The sequence below is a fragment of the Haemaphysalis longicornis genome, unplaced genomic scaffold (genome assembly GCF_048455015.1).
Source record: "Haemaphysalis longicornis isolate Haplotype H1 unplaced genomic scaffold, Haemaphysalis longicornis Haplotype H1 scaffold_13, whole genome shotgun sequence".
In the NCBI taxonomy this organism is placed as follows: Eukaryota; Metazoa; Arthropoda; class Arachnida; order Ixodida; family Ixodidae; genus Haemaphysalis; species Haemaphysalis longicornis.
The window spans coordinates 22,245,240-22,266,367 of NW_027526233.1; the positions used below are offsets into that span (position 1 = coordinate 22,245,240).

The following is a 21,128-nucleotide window of genomic DNA, read 5'->3' on the forward strand; positions in this document are numbered from 1 at the left end:
GGGCAACTGTGTTCCGCTTCACTTTCTGGGGTATTTATATTTACTACAACTGTATCTGACGCTTCAGGGTGGTAGCCAGCGCCACTCAGACTACACGGGGAGAAGGGGACCTTCTTTTTCAACCCCCGGGGCGTGACGCGAACGTCTACAGCCTGTCATGAGCGGTGAACCGGCGGGAAACCCTCTTATGCTACCTTGGCATCAAGGCTGCCAGAACCGAGGCCCTCGCTAAGCTTTCGCGCGATAATAGGGTTTGGAAATGAGGGGCTCGTTAGGAAATACAGAAAGAAATGCCGGCAGTCTACAACGCCAAAGAAGGCATAGGGGAAGGTTAGACAATTTTTTTTACCGTTAGTGACGTTACATTATTATTAATTTTTATTAATTACGTGATAAAGAAAGAAAGAAAAACACGCGCCCAGAGTGGGGACCGAACCCACGCCTTTCGATTAAATCTCGAATGCCTTACCAATTCGGCTATCTGGGTGACTGTGTTCCGCTTCACTTTCTGGGCTATTTATATTTACTACAACTGTATCTGACGCTTGAGGGTGGTAGCCAGCGCCACTCAGACTACACGGGGAGAAGGGGACCTTCTTTTACAACCCCCGGGGCGTGACGCGAACATCTACAGCCTGTCATGAGCGGTCAACCGGCGGGAAACCCTCATATGCTACCTTGGCATCAAGGCTGCCAGAACCGAGGCCCTTGCTAAGCTTTCGCGCGATAATAGGGTTTGGAAATGAGGGGCTCGTTAGGAAATACAGAAAGAAATGCCGGCAGTCTACAACGCCAAAGAAGGCATAGGGGAAGGTTAGGCAATTTTTTTACCGTTAGTGACGTTACATTATTATTAATTTTTATTAATTACGTGATACAAAAAGAAAGAAAAACACGCGCCCAGAGTGGGGACCGAACCCTCGCCTTTCGATTAGATCTCGAATGCTTTACCAATTCGGCTATCTGGGCGACTGTGTTCCGCTTCACTTTCTGGGGTATTTATATTTACTTCAACTGTATCTGACGCTTGAGGGTGGTAGCCAGCGCCACTCAGACTACACGGGGAGATGGGGACCTTCTTTTTCAACCCCCGGGGCGTGACGCGAACGTCTACAGCCTGTCATGAGCGGTCAACCGGCGGGAAACCCTCTTATGCTATCTTGGCATCAAGGCTGCCAGAACCGAGGCCCTCGCTAAGCTTTCGCGCGATAATAGGGTTTGGAAATGAGGGGCTCATTAGGAAATACAGAAAGAAATGCCGGCAGTCTACAACACCAAAGAAGGCATAGGGGAAGGTTAAACAATTTTTTTACCGTTAGTGACGTTACATTATTATTAATTTTTATTAATTACGTGATAAAGAAAGAAAGAAAAATGCGCCCAGAGTGGGGACCGAATCCACGCCTTTCGATTAGATCTCGAATGCCTTACCAATTCGGCTATCTGGGCGACTGTGTTCCGCTTCACTTTCTGGGGTATTTAAATTTACTACAACTGTATCTGACGCTTGAGGGTGGTAGCCAGCGCCACTCAGACTACACGGGGAGAAGGGGACCTTATTTTTCAACCCCCGGGGCGTGACGCGAACGTCTACAGCCTGTCATGAGCGGTCAACCGGCGGGAAACCCTCTTATGCTACCTTGGCATCAAGGCTGCCAGAACCGAGCCCTCGCTAAGCTTTCGCGCGATAATAGGGTTTGGAAATGAGGGGCTCGTTAGGAAATACAGAAAGAAATGCCGGCAGTCTACAACACCAAAGAAGGCATAGAGGAAGGTTAGACAATTTTTTTTACCGTTAGTGACGTTACAATATTAATAATTTTTATTAATTACGTGATAAAGAAAGAAAGAAAAACACGCGCCCAGAGTGGGGACCGAACCAACGCCTTTCGATTAGATCTCGAATGCTTTACCAATTCGGCTATCTGGGCGACTGTGTTCCGCTTCACTGTCTGGGGTATTTATATTTACTACAACTGTAACTGACGCTTGAGGGTGGTAGGCAGCGCCACTCAGACTACACGGGGAGAAGGGGACCTTCTTTTTCAACCCCCGGGGCGTGACGCGAACGTCTACAGCCTGTCATGAGCGGTCAACCGGCGGGAAACCCTCTTATGCTACCTTGGCATCAAGGCTGCCAGAACCGAGGCCCTCGCTAAGCTTTCGCGCGATATTAGGGTTTGGAAATGAGGGGCTCGTTAGGAAATACAGAAAGAAATGCCGGCAGTCTACAACACCAAAGAAGCCATAGGGGAAGGTTAAACAATTTTTTTTACCGTTAGTGACGTTACCTTATTATAATTTTTTTAATTACGTGATAAAGAATGAAAGAAAAACACCCGCCCAGAGTGGGGACTGAATCCACGCCTTTCGATTAGATCTCGAATGCCTTACCAAATCGGCTATCTGGGCAACTGTGTTCCGCTTCACTTTCTGGGGTATTTATATTTACTACAACTGTATCTGACGCTTGAGGGTGGTAGCCAGCGCCACTCAGACGACACGGGGAGAAGGGGACCTTCTTTTTCAACCCCCGGGGCGTAACGCGAACGTCTACAGCCTGTCATGAGCGGTCAACCCGCGGGAAACCCTCTTATGCTACCTTGGCATCAAGGCTGCCAGAACCGAGGCCCTCGCTAAGCTTTCGCGCGATAATAGGGTTTGGAAATGTGGGGCTCGTCAGGAAATACAGAAAGAAATGCCGGCAGTATACAACACCAAAAAAGGCATAGGGGAAGGTTAAACAATTTTTTTTACCGTTAGTGACGTTACATTATTATTAATTTTTATTAATTACGTGATAAAGAAAGAAAGAAAAACACGCGCCCAGAGTGGGGACCGAATCCACGCCTTTCGATTAGATCTCGAATGCCTTACCAATTCGGCTATCTGGGCGACTGTGTTCCGCTTCACTTTCTGGGGTATTTATATATACTACAACTGTATCTGACGCTTGAGGGTGGTAGCCAGCGCCACTCAGACTACACGGGGAGAAGGGGACCTTCTTTTTCAACCCCCGGTGCGTGACGCGAACGTCTACAGCCTGTCATGAGCGGTCAACCGGCGGGAAACTCTCTTATGCTGCCTTGGCATCAAGGCTGCCAGAACCGAGGCCCTCGCTAAGCTTTCGCGCGATAATAGGGTTTGGAAATGAGGGGATCGTTAGGAAATACAGAAAGAAATGCCGGCAGTCTACAACGCCAAAGAAGGCATAGAGGAAGGTTAGACAATTTTTTTTACCGTTAGTGACGTTACAATATTAATAATTTTTATTAATTACGTGATAAAGAAAGAAAGAAAAACACGCGCCCAGAGTGGGGACCGAACCAACGCCTTTCGATTAGATCTCGAATGCTTTACCAATTCGGCTATCTGGGCGACTGTGTTCCGCTTCACTGTCTGGGGTATTTATATTTACTACAACTATATCTGACGCTTGAGGGTGGTAGCCAGCGCCACTCAGACTACACGGGGAGAAGGGGACCTTCTTTTTCAACCCCCGGGGCGTGACGCGAACGTCTACAGCCTGTCATGAGCGGTCAACCGGCGGGAAACCCTCTTATGCTACCTTGGCATCAAGGCTGCCAGAACCGAGGCCCTCGCTAAGCTTTCGCGCGATATTAGGGTTTGGAAATGAGGGGCTCGTTAGGAAATACAGAAAGAAATGCCGGCAGTCTACAACACCAAAGAAGGCATAGGGGAAGGTTAAACAATTTTTTTTACCGTTAGTGACGTTACCTTATTATAATTTTTTTAATTACGTGATAAAGAATGAAAGAAAAACACCCGCCCAGAGTGGGGACTGAATCCACGCCTTTCGATTAGATCTGGAATGCCTTACCAATTCGGCTATCTGGGCAACTGTGTTCCGCTTCACTTTCTGGGGTATTTATATTTACTACAACTGTATCTGACGCTTCAGGGTGGTAGCCAGCGCCACTCAGACTACACGGGGAGAAGGGGACCTTCTTTTTCAACCCCCGGGGCGTGACGCGAACGTCTACAGCCTGTCATGAGCGGTGAACCGGCGGGAAACCCTCTTATGCTACCTTGGCATCAAGGCTGCCAGAACCGAGGCCCTCGCTAAGCTTTCGCGCGATAATAGGGTTTGGAAATGAGGGGCTCGTTAGGAAATACAGAAAGAAATGCCGGCAGTCTACAACGCCAAAGAAGGCATAGGGGAAGGTTAGACAATTTTTTTTACCGTTAGTGACGTTACATTATTATTAATTTTTATTAATTACGTGATAAAGAAAGAAAGAAAAACACGCGCCCAGAGTGGGGACCGAACCCACGCCTTTCGATTAAATCTCGAATGCCTTACCAATTCGGCTATCTGGGTGACTGTGTTCCGCTTCACTTTCTGGGGTATTTATATTTACTAAACTGTATCTGACGCTTGAGGGTGGTAGCCAGCGCCACTCAGACTACACGGGGAGAAGGGGACCTTCTTTTACAACCCCCGGGGCGTGACGCGAACATCTACAGCCTGTCATGAGCGGTCAACCGGCGGGAAACCCTCATATGCTACCTTGGCATCAAGGCTGCCAGAACCGAGGCCCTTGCAAAGCTTTCGCGCGATAATAGGGTTTGGAAATGAGGGGCTCGTTAGGAAATACAGAAAGAAATGCCGGCAGTCTACAACGCCAAAGAAGGCATAGGGGAAGGTTAGGCAATTTTTTTACCGTTAGTGACGTTACATTATTATTAATTTTTATTAATTACGTGATACAAAAAGAAAGAAAAACACGCGCCCAGAGTGGGGACCGAACCCTCGCCTTTCGATTAGATCTCGAATGCTTTACCAATTCGGCTATCTGGGCGACTGTGTTCCGCTTCACGTTCTGGGGTATTTATATTTACTTCAACTGTATCTGACGCTTGAGGGTGGTAGCCAGCGCCACTCAGACTACACGAGGAGAAGGGGACCTTCTTTTTCAACCCCCGGGGCGTGACGCGAACGTCTACAGCCTGTCATGAGCGGTCAACCGGCGGGAAACCCTCTTATGCTATCTTGGCATCAAGGCTGCCAGAACCGAGGCCCTCGCTAAGCTTTCGCGCGATAATAGGGTTTGGAAATGAGGGGCTCATTAGGAAATACAGAAAGAAATGCCGGCAGTCTACAACACCAAAGAAGGCATAGGGGAAGGTTAAACAATTTTTTTACCGTTAGTGACGTTACATTATTATTAATTTTTATTAATTACGTGATAAAGAAAGAAAGAAAAATGCGCCCAGAGTGGGGACCGAATCCACGCCTTTCGATTAGATCTCGAATGCCTTACCAATTCGGCTATCTGGGCGACTGTGTTCCGCTTCACTTTCTGGGGTATTTAAATTTACTACAACTGTATCTGACGCTTGAGGGTGGTAGCCAGCGCCACTCAGACTACACGGGGAGAAGGGGACCTTCTTTTTCAACCCCCGGGGCGTGACGCGAACGTCTACAGCCTGTCATGAGCGGTCAACCGGCGGGAAACCCTCTTATGCTACCTTGGCATCAAGGCTGCCAGAACCGAGCCCTCGCTAAGCTTTCGCGCGATAATAGGGTTTGGAAATGAGGGGCTCGTTAGGAAATACAGAAAGAAATGCCGGCAGTCTACAACACCAAAGAAGGCATAGAGGAAGGTTAGACAATTTTTTTTACCGTTAGTGACGTTACAATATTAATAATTTTTATTAATTACGTGATAAAGAAAGAAAGAAAAACACGCGCCCAGAGTGGGGACCGAACCAACGCCTTTCGATTAGATCTCGAATGCTTTACCAATTCGGCTATCTGGGCGACTGTGTTCCGCTTCACTGTCTGGGGTATTTATATTTACTACAACTGTAACTGACGCTTGAGGGTGGTAGGCAGCGCCACTCAGACTACACGGGGAGAAGGGGACCTTCTTTTTCAACCCCCGGGGCGTGACGCGAACGTCTACAGCCTGTCATGAGCGGTCAACCGGCGGGAAACCCTCTTATACTACCTTGGCATCAAGGCTGCCAGAACCGAGGCCCTCGCTAAGCTTTCGCGCGATATTAGGGTTTGGAAATGAGGGGCTCGTTAGGAAATACAGAAAGAAATGCCGGCAGTCTACAACACCAAAGAAGGCATAGGGGAAGGTTAAACAATTTTTTTTACCGTTAGTGACGTTACCTTATTATAATTTTTTTAATTACGTGATAAAGAATGAAAGAAAAACACCCGCCCCGAGTGGGGACTGAATCCACGCCTTTCGATTAGATCTCGAATGCCTTACCAATTCGGCTATCTGGGCAACTGTGTTCCGCTTCACTTTCTGGGGTATTTATATTTACTACAACTGTATCTGACGCTTGAGGGTGGTAGCCAGCGCCACTCAGACTACACGGGGAGAAGTGGACCTTCTTTTTCAACCCCCGGGGCGTGACGCGAACGTCTACAGCCTGTCATGAGCGGTCAACCGGCGGGAAACCCTCTTATGCTACCTTGGCATCAAGGCTGCCAGAACCGAGGCCCTCGATAAGCTTTCGCGCGATAATAGGGTTTGGAAATGAGGGGCTCGTTAGGAAATACAGAAAGAAATGCCGGCAGTCTACAACACCAAAGAAGGCATAGGGGAAGGTTAAACAATTTTTTTTACCGTTAGTGACGTTACATTATTATTAATTTTTATTAATTACGTGATAAAGAAAGAAAGAAAAACGCGCCCAGAGTGGTGTCCGAATCCACGCCTTTCGATTAGATCTCGAATGCCTTACCAATTCGGCTATCTGGGCGACTGTGTTCCGCTTCACTTTCTGGGGTATTTATATTTACTACAACTGTATCTGACGCTTGAGGGTGGTAGCCAGCGCCACTCAGACGACACGGGGAGAAGGGGACCTTCTTTTTCAACCCCCGGGGCGTAACGCGAACGTCTACAGCCTGTCATGAGCGGTCAACCCGCGGGAAACCCTCTTATGCTACCTTGGCATCAAGGCTGCCAGAACCGAGGCCCTCGCTAAGCTTTCGCGCGATAATAGGGTTTGGAAATGTGGGGCTCGTCAGGAAATACAGAAAGAAATGCCGGCAGTATACAACACCAAAAAAGGCATAGGGGAAGGTTAAACAATTTTTTTTACCGTTAGTGACGTTACATTATTATTAATTTTTATTAATTACGTGATAAAGAAAGAAAGAAAAACACGCGCCCAGAGTGGGGACCGAATCCACGCCTTTCGATTAGATCTCGAATGCCTTACCAATTCGGCTATCTGGGCGACTGTGTTCCGCTTCACTTTCTGGGATATTTATATTTACTACAACTGTATCTGACGCTTGAGGGTGGTAGCCAGCGCCACTCAGACTACACGGGGAGAAGGGGACCTTCTTTTTCAACCCCCGGTGCGTGACGCGAACGTCTACAGCCTGTCATGAGCGGTCAACCGGCGGGAAACTCTCTTATGCTACCTTGGCATCAAGGCTGCCAGAACCGAGGCCCTCGCTAAGCTTTCGCGCGATAATAGGGTTTGGAAATGAGGGGATCGTTAGGAAATACAGAAAGAAATGCCGGCAGTCTACAACGCCAAAGAAGGCATAGAGGAAGGTTAGACAATTTTTTTTACCGTTAGTGACGTTACAATATTAATAATTTTTATTAATTACGTGATAAAGAAAGAAAGAAAAACACGCGCCCAGAGTGGGGACCGAACCAACGCCTTTCGATTAGATCTCGAATGCCTTACCAATTCGGCTATCTGGGCGACTGTGTTCCGCTTCACTTTCTGGGGTATTTATATTTACTACAACTGTATCTGACGCTTGAGGGTGGTAGCCAGCGCCACTCAGACGACACGGGGAGAAGGGGACCTTCTTTTTCAACCCCCGGGGCGTAACGCGAACGTCTACAGCCTGTCATGAGCGGTCAACCCGCGGGAAACCCTCTTATGCTACCTTGGCATCAAGGCTGCCAGAACCGAGGCCCTCGCTAAGCTTTCGCGCGATAATAGGGTTTGGAAATGAGGCGCTCGTTAGGAAATACAGAAAGAAATGCCGGCAGTCTACAACGCCAAAGAAGGCATAGGGGAAGGTTAGGCAATTTTTTTACCGTTAGTGACGTTACATTATTATTAATTTTTATTAATTACGTGATACAAAAAGAAAGAAAAACACGCGCCCAGAGTGGGGACCGAACCCTCGCCTTTCGATTAGATCTCGAATGCTTTACCAATTCGGCTATCTGGGCGACTGTGTTCCGCTTCACTTTCTGGGGTATTTATATTTACTTCAACTGTATCTGACGCTTGAGGGTGGTAGCCAGCGCCACTCAGACTACACGGGGAGAAGGGGACCTTCTTTTTCAACCCCCGGGGCGTGACGCGAACGTCTACAGCCTGTCATGAGCGGTCAACCGGCGGGAAACCCTCTTATGCTATCTTGGCATCAAGGCTGCCAGAACCGAGGCCCTCGCTAAGCTTTCGCGCGATAATAGGGTTTGGAAATGAGGGGCTCATTAGGAAATACAGAAAGAAATGCCGGCAGTCTACAACACCAAAGAAGGCATAGGGGAAGGTTAAACAATTTTTTTACCGTTAGTGACGTTACATTATTATTAATTTTTATTAATTACGTGATAAAGAAAGAAAGAAAAATGCGCCCAGAGTGGGGACCGAATCCACGCCTTTCGATTAGATCTCGAATGCCTTACCAATTCGGCTATCTGGGCGACTGTGTTCCGCTTCACTTTCTGGGGTATTTAAATTTACTACAACTGTATCTGACGCTTGAGGGTGGTAGCCAGCGCCACTCAGACTACACGGGGAGAAGGGGACCTTCTTTTTCAACCCCCGGGGCGTGACGCGAACGTCTACAGCCTGTCATGAGCGGTCAACCGGCGGGAAACCCTCTTATGCTACCTTGGCATCAAGGCTGCCAGAACCGAGCCCTCGCTAAGCTTTCGCGCGATAATAGGGTTTGGAAATGAGGGGCTCGTTAGGAAATACAGAAAGAAATGCCGGCAGTCTACAACACCAAAGAAGGCATAGAGGAAGGTTAGACAATTTTTTTTACCGTTAGTGACGTTACAATATTAATAATTTTTATTAATTACGTGATAAAGAAAGAAAGAAAAACACGCGCCCAGAGTGGGGACCGAACCAACGCCTTTCGATTAGATCTCGAATGCTTTACCAATTCGGCTATCTGGGCGACTGTGTTCCGCTTCACTGTCTGGGGTATTTATATTTACTACAACTGTAACTGACGCTTGAGGGTGGTAGGCAGCGCCACTCAGACTACACGGGGAGAAGGGGACCTTCTTTTTCAACCCCCGGGGCGTGACGCGAACGTCTACAGCCTGTCATGAGCGGTCAACCGGCGGGAAACCCTCTTATGCTACCTTGGCATCAAGGCTGCCAGAACCGAGGCCCTCGCTAAGCTTTCGCGCGATATTAGGGTTTGGAAATGAGGGGCTCGTTAGGAAATACAGAAAGAAATGCCGGCAGTCTACAACACCAAAGAAGGCATAGGGGAAGGTTAAACAATTTTTTTTACCGTTAGTGACGTTACCTTATTATAATTTTTTTAATTACGTGATAAAGAATGAAAGAAAAACACCCGCCCAGAGTGGGGACTGAATCCACGCCTTTCGATTAGATCTCGAATGCCTTACCAATTCGGCTATCTGGGCAACTGTGTTCCGCTTCACTTTCTGGGGTATTTATATTTACTACAACTGTATCTGACGCTTGAGGGTGGTAGCCAGCGCCACTCAGACGACACGGGGAGAAGGGGACCTTCTTTTTCAACCCCCGGGGCGTAACGCGAACGTCTACAGCCTGTCATGAGCGGTCAACCCGCGGGAAACCCTCTTATGCTACCTTGGCATCAAGGCTGCCAGAACCGAGGCCCTCGCTAAGCTTTCGCGCGATAATAGGGTTTGGAAATGTGGGGCTCGTCAGGAAATACAGAAAGAAATGCCGGCAGTATACAACACCAAAAAAGGCATAGGGGAAGGTTAAACAATTTTTTTACCGTTAGTGACGTTACATTATTATTAATTTTTATTAATTACATGATAAAGAAAGAAAGAAAAACACGCGCCCAGAGTGGGGACCGAATCCACGCCTTTCGATTAGATCTCGAATGCCTTACCAATTCGGCTATCTGGGCGACTGTGTTCCGCTTCACTTTCTGGGGTATTTATATATACTACAACTGTATCTGACGCTTGAGGGTGGTAGCCAGCGCCACTCAGACTACACGGGGAGAAGGGGACCTTCTTTTTCAACCCCCGGTGCGTGACGCGAACGTCTACAGCCTGTCATGAGCGGTCAACCGGCGGGAAACTCTCTTATGCTGCCTTGGCATCAAGGCTGCCAGAACCGAGGCCCTCGCTAAGCTTTCGCGCGATAATAGGGTTTGGAAATGAGGGGATCGTTAGGAAATACAGAAAGAAATGCCGGCAGTCTACAACGCCAAAGAAGGCATAGAGGAAGGTTAGACAATTTTTTTTACCGTTAGTGACGTTACAATATTAATAATTTTTATTAATTACGTGATAAAGAAAGAAAGAAAAACACGCGCCCAGAGTGGGGACCGAACCAACGCCTTTCGATTAGATCTCGAATGCTTTACCAATTCGGCTATCTGGGCGACTGTGTTCCGCTTCACTGTCTGGGGTATTTATATTTACTACAACTATATCTGACGCTTGAGGGTGGTAGCCAGCGCCACTCAGACTACACGGGGAGAAGGGGACCTTCTTTTTCAACCCCCGGGGCGTGACGCGAACGTCTACAGCCTGTCATGAGCGGTCAACCGGCGGGAAACCCTCTTATGCTACCTTGGCATCAAGGCTGCCAGAACCGAGGCCCTCGCTAAGCTTTCGCGCGATATTAGGGTTTGGAAATGAGGGGCTCGTTAGGAAATACAGAAAGAAATGCCGGCAGTCTACAACACCAAAGAAGGCATAGGGGAAGGTTAAACAATTTTTTTTACCGTTAGTGACGTTACCTTATTATAATTTTTTTAATTACGTGATAAAGAATGAAAGAAAAACACCCGCCCAGAGTGGGGACTGAATCCACGCCTTTCGATTAGATCTCGAATGCCTTACCAATTCGGCTATCTGGGCAACTGTGTTCCGCTTCACTTTCTGGGGTATTTATATTTACTACAACTGTATCTGACGCTTCAGGGTGGTAGCCAGCGCCACTCAGACTACACGGGGAGAAGGGGACCTTCTTTTTCAACCCCCGGGGCGTGACGCGAACGTCTACAGCCTGTCATGAGCGGTGAACCGGCGGGAAACCCTCTTATGCTACCTTGGCATCAAGGCTGCCAGAACCGAGGCCCTCGCTAAGCTTTCGCGCGATAATAGGGTTTGGAAATGAGGGGCTCGTTAGGAAATACAGAAAGAAATGCCGGCAGTCTACAACGCCAAAGAAGGCATAGGGGAAGGTTAGACAATTTTTTTTACCGTTAGTGACGTTACATTATTATTAATTTTTATTAATTACGTGATAAAGAAAGAAAGAAAAACACGCGCCCAGAGTGGGGACCGAACCCACGCCTTTCGATTAAATCTCGAATGCCTTACCAATTCGGCTATCTGGGTGACTGTGTTCCGCTTCACTTTCTGGGGTATTTATATTTACTACAACTGTATCTGACGCTTGAGGGTGGTAGCCAGCGCCACTCAGACTACACGGGGAGAAGGGGACCTTCTTTTACAACCCCCGGGGCGTGACGCGAACATCTACAGCCTGTCATGAGCGGTCAACCGGCGGGAAACCCTCATATGCTACCTTGGCATCAAGGCTGCCAGAACCGAGGCCCTTGCTAAGCTTTCGCGCGATAATAGGGTTTGGAAATGAGGGGCTCGTTAGGAAATACAGAAAGAAATGCCGGCAGTCTACAACGCCAAAGAAGGCATAGGGGAAGGTTAGGCAATTTTTTTACCGTTAGTGACGTTACATTATTATTAATTTTTATTAATTACGTGATACAAAAAGAAAGAAAAACACGCGCCCAGAGTGGGGACCGAACCCTCGCCTTTCGATTAGATCTCGAATGCTTTACCAATTCGGCTATCTGGGCGACTGTGTTCCGCTTCACGTTCTGGGGTATTTATATTTACTTCAACTGTATCTGACGCTTGAGGGTGGTAGCCAGCGCCACTCAGACTACACGAGGAGAAGGGGACCTTCTTTTTCAACCCCCGGGGCGTGACGCGAACGTCTACAGCCTGTCATGAGCGGTCAACCGGCGGGAAACCCTCTTATGCTATCTTGGCATCAAGGCTGCCAGAACCGAGGCCCTCGCTAAGCTTTCGCGCGATAATAGGGTTTGGAAATGAGGGGCTCATTAGGAAATACAGAAAGAAATGCCGGCAGTCTACAACACCAAAGAAGGCATAGGGGAAGGTTAAACAATTTTTTTACCGTTAGTGACGTTACATTATTATTAATTTTTATTAATTACGTGATAAAGAAAGAAAGAAAAATGCGCCCAGAGTGGGGACCGAATCCACGCCTTTCGATTAGATCTCGAATGCCTTACCAATTCGGCTATCTGGGCGACTGTGTTCCGCTTCACTTTCTGGGGTATTTAAATTTACTACAACTGTATCTGACGCTTGAGGGTGGTAGCCAGCGCCACTCAGACTACACGGGGAGAAGGGGACCTTCTTTTTCAACCCCCGGGGCGTGACGCGAACGTCTACAGCCTGTCATGAGCGGTCAACCGGCGGGAAACCCTCTTATGCTACCTTGGCATCAAGGCTGCCAGAACCGAGCCCTCGCTAAGCTTTCGCGCGATAATAGGGTTTGGAAATGAGGGGCTCGTTAGGAAATACAGAAAGAAATGCCGGCAGTCTACAACACCAAAGAAGGCATAGAGGAAGGTTAGACAATTTTTTTTACCGTTAGTGACGTTACAATATTAATAATTTTTATTAATTACGTGATAAAGAAAGAAAGAAAAACACGCGCCCAGAGTGGGGACCGAACCAACGCCTTTCGATTAGATCTCGAATGCTTTACCAATTCGGCTATCTGGGCGACTGTGTTCCACTTCACTGTCTGGGGTATTTATATTTACTACAACTGTAACTGACGCTTGAGGGTGGTAGGCAGCGCCACTCAGACTACACGGGGAGAAGGGGACCTTCTTTTTCAACCCCCGGGGCGTGACGCGAACGTCTACAGCCTGTCATGAGCGGTCAACCGGCGGGAAACCCTCTTATGCTACCTTGGCATCAAGGCTGCCAGAACCGAGGCCCTCGCTAAGCTTTCGCGCGATATTAGGGTTTGGAAATGAGGGGCTCGTTAGGAAATACAGAAAGAAATGCCGGCAGTCTACAACACCAAAGAAGGCATAGGGGAAGGTTAAACAATTTTTTTTACCGTTAGTGACGTTACCTTATTATAATTTTTTTAATTACGTGATAAAGAATGAAAGAAAAACACCCGCCCAGAGTGGGGACTGAATCCACGCCTTTCGATTAGATCTCGAATGCCTTACCAATTCGGCTATCTGGGCAACTGTGTTCCGCTTCACTTTCTGGGGTATTTATATTTACTACAACTGTATCTGACGCTTGAGGGTGGTAGCCAGCGCCACTCAGACGACACGGGGAGAAGGGGACCTTCTTTTTCAACCCCCGGGGCGTAACGCGAACGTCTACAGCCTGTCATGAGCGGTCAACCCGCGGGAAACCCTCTTATGCTACCTTGGCATCAAGGCTGCCAGAACCGAGGCCCTCGCTAAGCTTTCGCGCGATAATAGGGTTTGGAAATGTGGGGCTCGTCAGGAAATACAGAAAGAAATGCCGGCAGTATACAACACCAAAAAAGGCATAGGGGAAGGTTAAACAATTTTTTTACCGTTAGTGACGTTACATTATTATTAATTTTTATTAATTACGTGATAAAGAAAGAAAGAAAAACACGCGCCCAGAGTGGGGACCGAATCCACGCCTTTCGATTAGATCTCGAATGCCTTACCAATTCGGCTATCTGGGCGACTGTGTTCCGCTTCACTTTCTGGGGTATTTATATATACTACAACTGTATCTGACGCTTGAGGGTGGTAGCCAGCGCCACTCAGACTACACGGGGAGAAGGGGACCTTCTTGTTCAACCCCCGGTGCGTGACGCGAACGTCTACAGCCTGTCATGAGCGGTCAACCGGCGGGAAACTCTCTTATGCTGCCTTGGCATCAAGGCTGCCAGAACCGAGGCCCTCGCTAAGCTTTCGCGCGATAATAGGGTTTGGAAATGAGGGGATCGTTAGGAAATACAGAAAGAAATGCCGGCAGTCTACAACGCCAAAGAAGGCATAGAGGAAGGTTAGACAATTTTTTTTACCGTTAGTGACGTTACAATATTAATAATTTTTATTAATTACGTGATAAAGAAAGAAAGAAAAACACGCGCCCAGAGTGGGGACCGAACCAACGCCTTTCGATTAGATCTCGAATGCTTTACCAATTCGGCTATCTGGGCGACTGTGTTCCGCTTCACTGTCTGGGGTATTTATATTTACTACAACTATATCTGACGCTTGAGGGTGGTAGCCAGCGCCACTCAGACTACACGGGGAGAAGGGGACCTTCTTTTTCAACCCCCGGGGCGTGACGCGAACGTCTACAGCCTGTCATGAGCGGTCAACCGGCGGGAAACCCTCTTATGCTACCTTGGCATCAAGGCTGCCAGAACCGAGGCCCTCGCTAAGCTTTCGCGCGATATTAGGGTTTGGAAATGAGGGGCTCGTTAGGAAATACAGAAAGAAATGCCGGCAGTCTACAACACCAAAGAAGGCATAGGGGAAGGTTAAACAATTTTTTTTACCGTTAGTGACGTTACCTTATTATAATTTTTTTAATTACGTGATAAAGAATGAAAGAAAAACACCCGCCCAGAGTGGGGACTGAATCCACGCCTTTCGATTAGATCTCGAATGCCTTACCAATTCGGCTATCTGGGCAACTGTGTTCCGCTTCACTTTCTGGGGTATTTATATTTACTACAACTGTATCTGACGCTTCAGGGTGGTAGCCAGCGCCACTCAGACTACACGGGGAGAAGGGGACCTTCTTTTTCAACCCCCGGGGCGTGACGCGAACGTCTACAGCCTGTCATGAGCGGTGAACCGGCGGGAAACCCTCTTATGCTACCTTGGCATCAAGGCTGCCAGAACCGAGGCCCTCGCTAAGCTTTCGCGCGATAATAGGGTTTGGAAATGAGGGGCTCGTTAGGAAATACAGAAAGAAATGCCGGCAGTCTACAACGCCAAAGAAGGCATAGGGGAAGGTTAGACAATTTTTTTTACCGTTAGTGACGTTACATTATTATTAATTTTTATTAATTACGTGATAAAGAAAGAAAGAAAAACACGCGCCCAGAGTGGGGACCGAACCCACGCCTTTCGATTAAATCTCGAATGCCTTACCAATTCGGCTATCTGGGTGACTGTGTTCCGCTTCACTTTCTGGGGTATTTATATTTACTACAACTGTATCTGACGCTTGAGGGTGGTAGCCAGCGCCACTCAGACTACACGGGGAGAAGGGGACCTTCTTTTACAACCCCCGGGGCGTGACGCGAACATCTACAGCCTGTCATGAGCGGTCAACCAGCGGGAAACCCTCATATGCTACCTTGGCATCAAGGCTGCCAGAACCGAGGCCCTTGCTAAGCTTTCGCGCGATAATAGGGTTTGGAAATGAGGGGCTCGTTAGGAAATACAGAAAGAAATGCCGGCAGTCTACAACGCCAAAGAAGGCATAGGGGAAGGTTAGGCAATTTTTTTACCGTTAGTGACGTTACATTATTATTAATTTTTATTAATTACGTGATACAAAAAGAAAGAAAAACACGCGCCCAGTGTGGGGACCGAACCCTCGCCTTTCGATTAGATCTCGAATGCTTTACCAATTCGGCTATCTGGGCGACTGTGTTCCGCTTCACGTTCTGGGGTATTTATATTTACTTCAACTGTATCTGACGCTTGAGGGTGGTAGCCAGCGCCACTCAGACTACACGAGGAGAAGGGGACCTTCTTTTTCAACCCCCGGGGCGTGACGCGAACGTCTACAGCCTGTCATGAGCGGTCAACCGGCGGGAAACCCTCTTATGCTATCTTGGCATCAAGGCTGCCAGAACCGAGGCCCTCGCTAAGCTTTCGCGCGATAATAGGGTTTGGAAATGAGGGGCTCATTAGGAAATACAGAAAGAAATGCCGGCAGTCTACAACACCAAAGAAGGCATAGGGGAAGGTTAAACAATTTTTTTACCGTTAGTGACGTTACATTATTATTAATTTTTATTAATTACGTGATAAAGAAAGAAAGAAAAATGCGCCCAGAGTGGGGACCGAATCCACGCCTTTCGATTAGATCTCGAATGCCTTACCAATTCGGCTATCTGGGCGACTGTGTTCCGCTTCACTTTCTGGGGTATTTAAATTTACTACAACTGTATCTGACGCTTGAGGGTGGTAGCCAGCGCCACTCAGACTACACGGGGAGAAGGGGACCTTCTTTTTCAACCCCCGGGGCGTGACGCGAACGTCTACAGCCTGTCATGAGCGGTCAACCGGCGGGAAACCCTCTTATGCTACCTTGGCATCAAGGCTGCCAGAACCGAGCCCTCGCTAAGCTTTCGCGCGATAATAGGGTTTGGAAATGAGGGGCTCGTTAGGAAATACAGAAAGAAATGCCGGCAGTCTACAACACCAAAGAAGGCATAGAGGAAGGTTAGACAATTTTTTTTACCGTTAGTGACGTTACAATATTAATAATTTTTATTAATTACGTGATAAAGAAAGAAAGAAAAACACGCGCCCAGAGTGGGGACCGAACCAACGCCTTTCGATTAGATCTCGAATGCTTTACCAATTCGGCTATCTGGGCGACTGTGTTCCACTTCACTGTCTGGGGTATTTATATTTACTACAACTGTAACTGACGCTTGAGGGTGGTAGGCAGCGCCACTCAGACTACACGGGGAGAAGGGGACCTTCTTTTTCAACCCCCGGGGCGTGACGCGAACGTCTACAGCCTGTCATGAGCGGTCAACCGGCGGGAAACCCTCTTATACTACCTTGGCATCAAGGCTGCCAGAACCGAGGCCCTCGCTAAGCTTTCGCGCGATATTAGGGTTTGGAAATGAGGGGCTCGTTAGGAAATACAGAAAGAAATGCCGGCAGTCTACAACACCAAAGAAGGCATAGGGGAAGGTTAAACAATTTTTTTTACCGTTAGTGACGTTACCTTATTATAATTTTTTTAATTACGTGATAAAGAATGAAAGAAAAACACCCGCCCAGAGTGGGGACTGAATCCACGCCTTTCGATTAGATCTCGAATGCCTTACCAATTCGGCTATCTGGGCAACTGTGTTCCGCTTCACTTTCTGGGGTATTTATATATACTACAACTGTATCTGACGCTTGAGGGTGGTAGCCAGCGCCACTCAGACTACACGGGGAGAAGTGGACCTTCTTTTTCAACCCCCGGGGCGTGACGCGAACGTCTACAGCCTGTCATGAGCGGTCAACCGGCGGGAAACCCTCTTATGCTACCTTGGCATCAAGGCTGCCAGAACCGAGGCCCTCGCTAAGCTTTCGCGCGATAATAGGGTTTGGAAATGAGGGGCTCGTTAGGAAATACAGAAAGAAATGCCGGCAGTCTACAACACCAAAGAAGGCATAGGGGAAGGTTAAACAATTTTTTTTACCGTTAGTGACGTTACATTATTATTAATTTTTATTAATTACGTGATAAAGAAAGAAAGAAAAACGCGCCCAGAGTGGTGTCCGAATCCACGCCTTTCGATTAGATCTCGAATGCCTTACCAATTCGGCTATCTGGGCGACTGTGTTCCGCTTCACTTTCTGGGGTATTTATATTTACTACAACTGTATCTGACGCTTGAGGGTGGTAGCCAGCGCCACTCAGACGACACGGGGAGAAGGGGACCTTCTTTTTCAACCCCCGGGGCGTAACGCGAACGTCTACAGCCTGTCATGAGCGGTCAACCCGCGGGAAACCCTCTTATGCTACCTTGGCATCAAGGCTGCCAGAACCGAGGCCCTCGCTAAGCTTTCGCGCGATAATAGGGTTTGGAAATGTGGGGCTCGTCAGGAAATACAGAAAGAAATGCCGGCAGTATACAACACCAAAAAAGGCATAGGGGAAGGTTAAACAATTTTTTTTACCGTTAGTGACGTTACATTATTATTAATTTTTATTAATTACGTGATAAAGAAAGAAAGAAAAACACGCGCCCAGAGTGGGGACCGAATCCACGCCTTTCGATTAGATCTCGAATGCCTTACCAATTCGGCTATCTGGGCGACTGTGTTCCGCTTCACTTTCTGGGGTATTTATATTTACTACAACTGTATCTGACGCTTGAGGGTGGTAGCCAGCGCCACTCAGACTGCACGGGGAGAAGGGGACCTTCTTTTTCAACCCCCGGTGCGTGACGCGAACGTCTACAGCCTGTCATGAGCGGTCAACCGGCGGGAAACTCTCTTATGCTACCTTGGCATCAAGGCTGCCAGAACCGAGGCCCTCGCTAAGCTTTCGCGCGATAATAGGGTTTGGAAATGAGGGGATCGTTAGGAAATACAGAAAGAAATGCCGGCAGTCTACAACGCCAAAGAAGGCATAGAGGAAGGTTAGACAATTTTTTTTACCGTTAGTGACGTTACAATATTAATAATTTTTATTAATTACGTGATAAAGAAAGAAAGAAAAACACGCGCCCAGAGTGGGGACCGAACCAACGCCTTTCGATTAGATCTCGAATGCTTTACCAATTCGGCTATCTGGGCGACTGTGTTCCGCTTCACTGTCTGGGGTATTTATATATACTACAACTATATCTGACGCTTGAGGGTGGTAGCCAGCGCCACTCAGACTACACGGGGAGAAGGGGACCTTCTTTTTCAACCCCCGGGGCGTGACGCGAACGTCTACAGCCTGTCATGAGCGGTCAACCGGCGGGAAACCCTCTTATGCTACCTTGGCATCAAGGCTGCCAGAACCGAGGCCCTCGCTAAGCTTTCGCGCGATAATAGGGTTTGGAAATGAGGGGCTCGTTAGGAAATACAGAAAGAAATGCCGGCAGTCTACAACGCCAAAGAAGGCATAGGGGAAGGTTAAACAATTTTTTTTACCGTTAGTGACATTACAATATTATTAATTTTTATTAATTACGTGATAAAAAAAGAAAGAAAAACACGCGCCCAGAGTGGGGACCGAACCCTCGCCTTTCGATTAGATCTCGAATTCTTTACCAATTCGGCTATCTGGGCGACTGTGTTCCGCTTCACTTTCTGGGGTATTTATATTTACTACAACTGTATCTGACACTTGAGGGTGGTAGCCAGCGCCACTCAGACTACACGGGGAGAAGGGGACCTTCTTTTTCAACCCCAGGGGCGTGACGCGAACGTCTACAGCCTGTCATGAGCGGTCAACCGGCGGGAAACCCTCTTATGCTACCTTGGCATCAAGGCTGCCAGAACCGAGGCCCTCGCTAAGCTTTCGCGCGATAATAGGGTTTGGAAATGAGGGGCTCGTTAGGAAATACAGAAAGAAATGCCGGCAGTCTACAACACCAAAAAAGGCATAGGGGAAGGTTAAACAATTTTTTTTACCGTTAGTGACGTTACATTATTATTAATTTTTATTAATTACGTGATAAAGAAAGAAAGAAAAACACGCGCCCAGAGTAGGGACCGAATCCACGCCTTTCGATTAGATCTCGAATGCCTTACCAATTCGCCTATCTGGGCGACTGTGTTCCGCTTCACTTTCTGGGGTATTTATATATACTGCAACTGTATCTGACGCTTGAGGGTGGTAGCCAGCGCCACTCATACTACACGGGGAGAAGGGGACCTTCTTTTTCAACCCCCGGGGCGTGACGCGAACGTCTACAGCTTTTCATGAGCGGTCAACCGGAGGGAAACCCTCTTATGCTACCTTGGCATCAAGGCTGCCAGAACCGAGGCCCTCGCTAAGCTTTCGCGCGATAATAGGGTTTGGAAATGAGGGGCTCGTTAGGAAATACAGAAAGAAATGCCGGCAGTGTACAACGCCAAAGAAGGCATAGGGGAACGTTAGACAATTTTTTTACCGTTAGTGACGTTACATTATTATTAATTTTTATTAATTACGTGATAAAGAAAGAAAGAAAAACACGCGCCCAGAGTGGGGACCGAACCCACGCCTTTCGATTAGATCTCGAATGCCTTACCAATTCGGCTATCTGGGCGACTGTGTTCAGCTTCACTTTCTGGGGTATTTATATTTACTACAACTGTATCTGACGCTTGAGGGTGGTAGCCAGCGCCACTCAGACTACACGGGGAGAAGGGGACCTTCTTTTTCAACCCCCGGGGCGTGACGCGAACGTCTACAGCCTGTCATGAGCGGTGAACCGGCGGGAAACCCTCTTATGCTACCTTGGCATCAAGGCTGCCAGAACCGAGGCCCTCGCTAAGCTTTCGCGCGAATATAGGGTTTGGAAATGAGGGGCTCGTTAGGAAATACAGAAAGAAATGCCGGCAGTCTACAACGCCAAAGAAGGCATAGGGGAAGGTTAGACAATTTTTTTTACCGTTAGTGACGTTACATTATTATTAATTTTTATTAATTACGTGATAAAGAAAGAAAGAAAAACACGCGCCCAGAGTGGGGACCGAACCCACGCCTTTCGATTAAATCTCGAATGCCTTACCAATTCGGCTATCTGGGTGACTGTGTTCCGCTTCACTTTCTGGGGTATTTATATTTACTACAACTGTATCTGACGCTTGAGGGTGGTAGCCAGCGCCACTCAGACTACACGGGGAGAAGGGGACCTTCTTTTACAACCCCCGGGGCGTGACGCGAACATCTACAGCCTGTCATGAGCGGTCAACCGGCGGGAAACCCTCATATGCTACCTTGGCATCAAGGCTGCCAGAACCGAGGCCCTTGCTAAGCTTTCGCGCGATAATAGGGTTTGGAAATGAGGGGCTCGTTAGGAAATACAGAAAGAAATGCCGGCAGTCTACAACGCCAAAGAAGGCATAGGGGAAGGTTAGGCAATTTTTTTACCGTTAGTGACGTTACATTATTATTAATTTTTATTAATTACGTGATACAAAAAGAAAGAAA

The 21,128-nt window shown here is 47.9% G+C and overlaps 5 non-coding genes across 5 annotated transcripts; all 5 read right to left on the reverse strand.

The window, feature by feature from the left end:
- Positions 1-415: 415 nt before the first annotated feature.
- Trnak-uuu (transfer RNA lysine (anticodon UUU)) lies at positions 416-487 on the reverse strand. Its single transcript has one exon. It is a non-coding gene; the product is annotated as a tRNA-Lys (tRNA).
- A 3,783-nt stretch (positions 488-4,270) lies between these two features.
- On the reverse strand, positions 4,271-4,342 carry Trnak-uuu (transfer RNA lysine (anticodon UUU)). Its single transcript has one exon. It is a non-coding gene; the product is annotated as a tRNA-Lys (tRNA).
- Positions 4,343-11,495: 7,153 nt separating this feature from the next.
- Trnak-uuu (transfer RNA lysine (anticodon UUU)) lies at positions 11,496-11,567 on the reverse strand. Its single transcript has one exon. It is a non-coding gene; the product is annotated as a tRNA-Lys (tRNA).
- A 3,782-nt stretch (positions 11,568-15,349) lies between these two features.
- Positions 15,350-15,421, reverse strand: Trnak-uuu (transfer RNA lysine (anticodon UUU)). The gene has a single exon. It is a non-coding gene; the product is annotated as a tRNA-Lys (tRNA).
- A 5,231-nt stretch (positions 15,422-20,652) lies between these two features.
- On the reverse strand, positions 20,653-20,724 carry Trnak-uuu (transfer RNA lysine (anticodon UUU)). Its single transcript has one exon. It is a non-coding gene; the product is annotated as a tRNA-Lys (tRNA).
- Between the last annotated feature and the right edge of the window lie 404 nt (positions 20,725-21,128).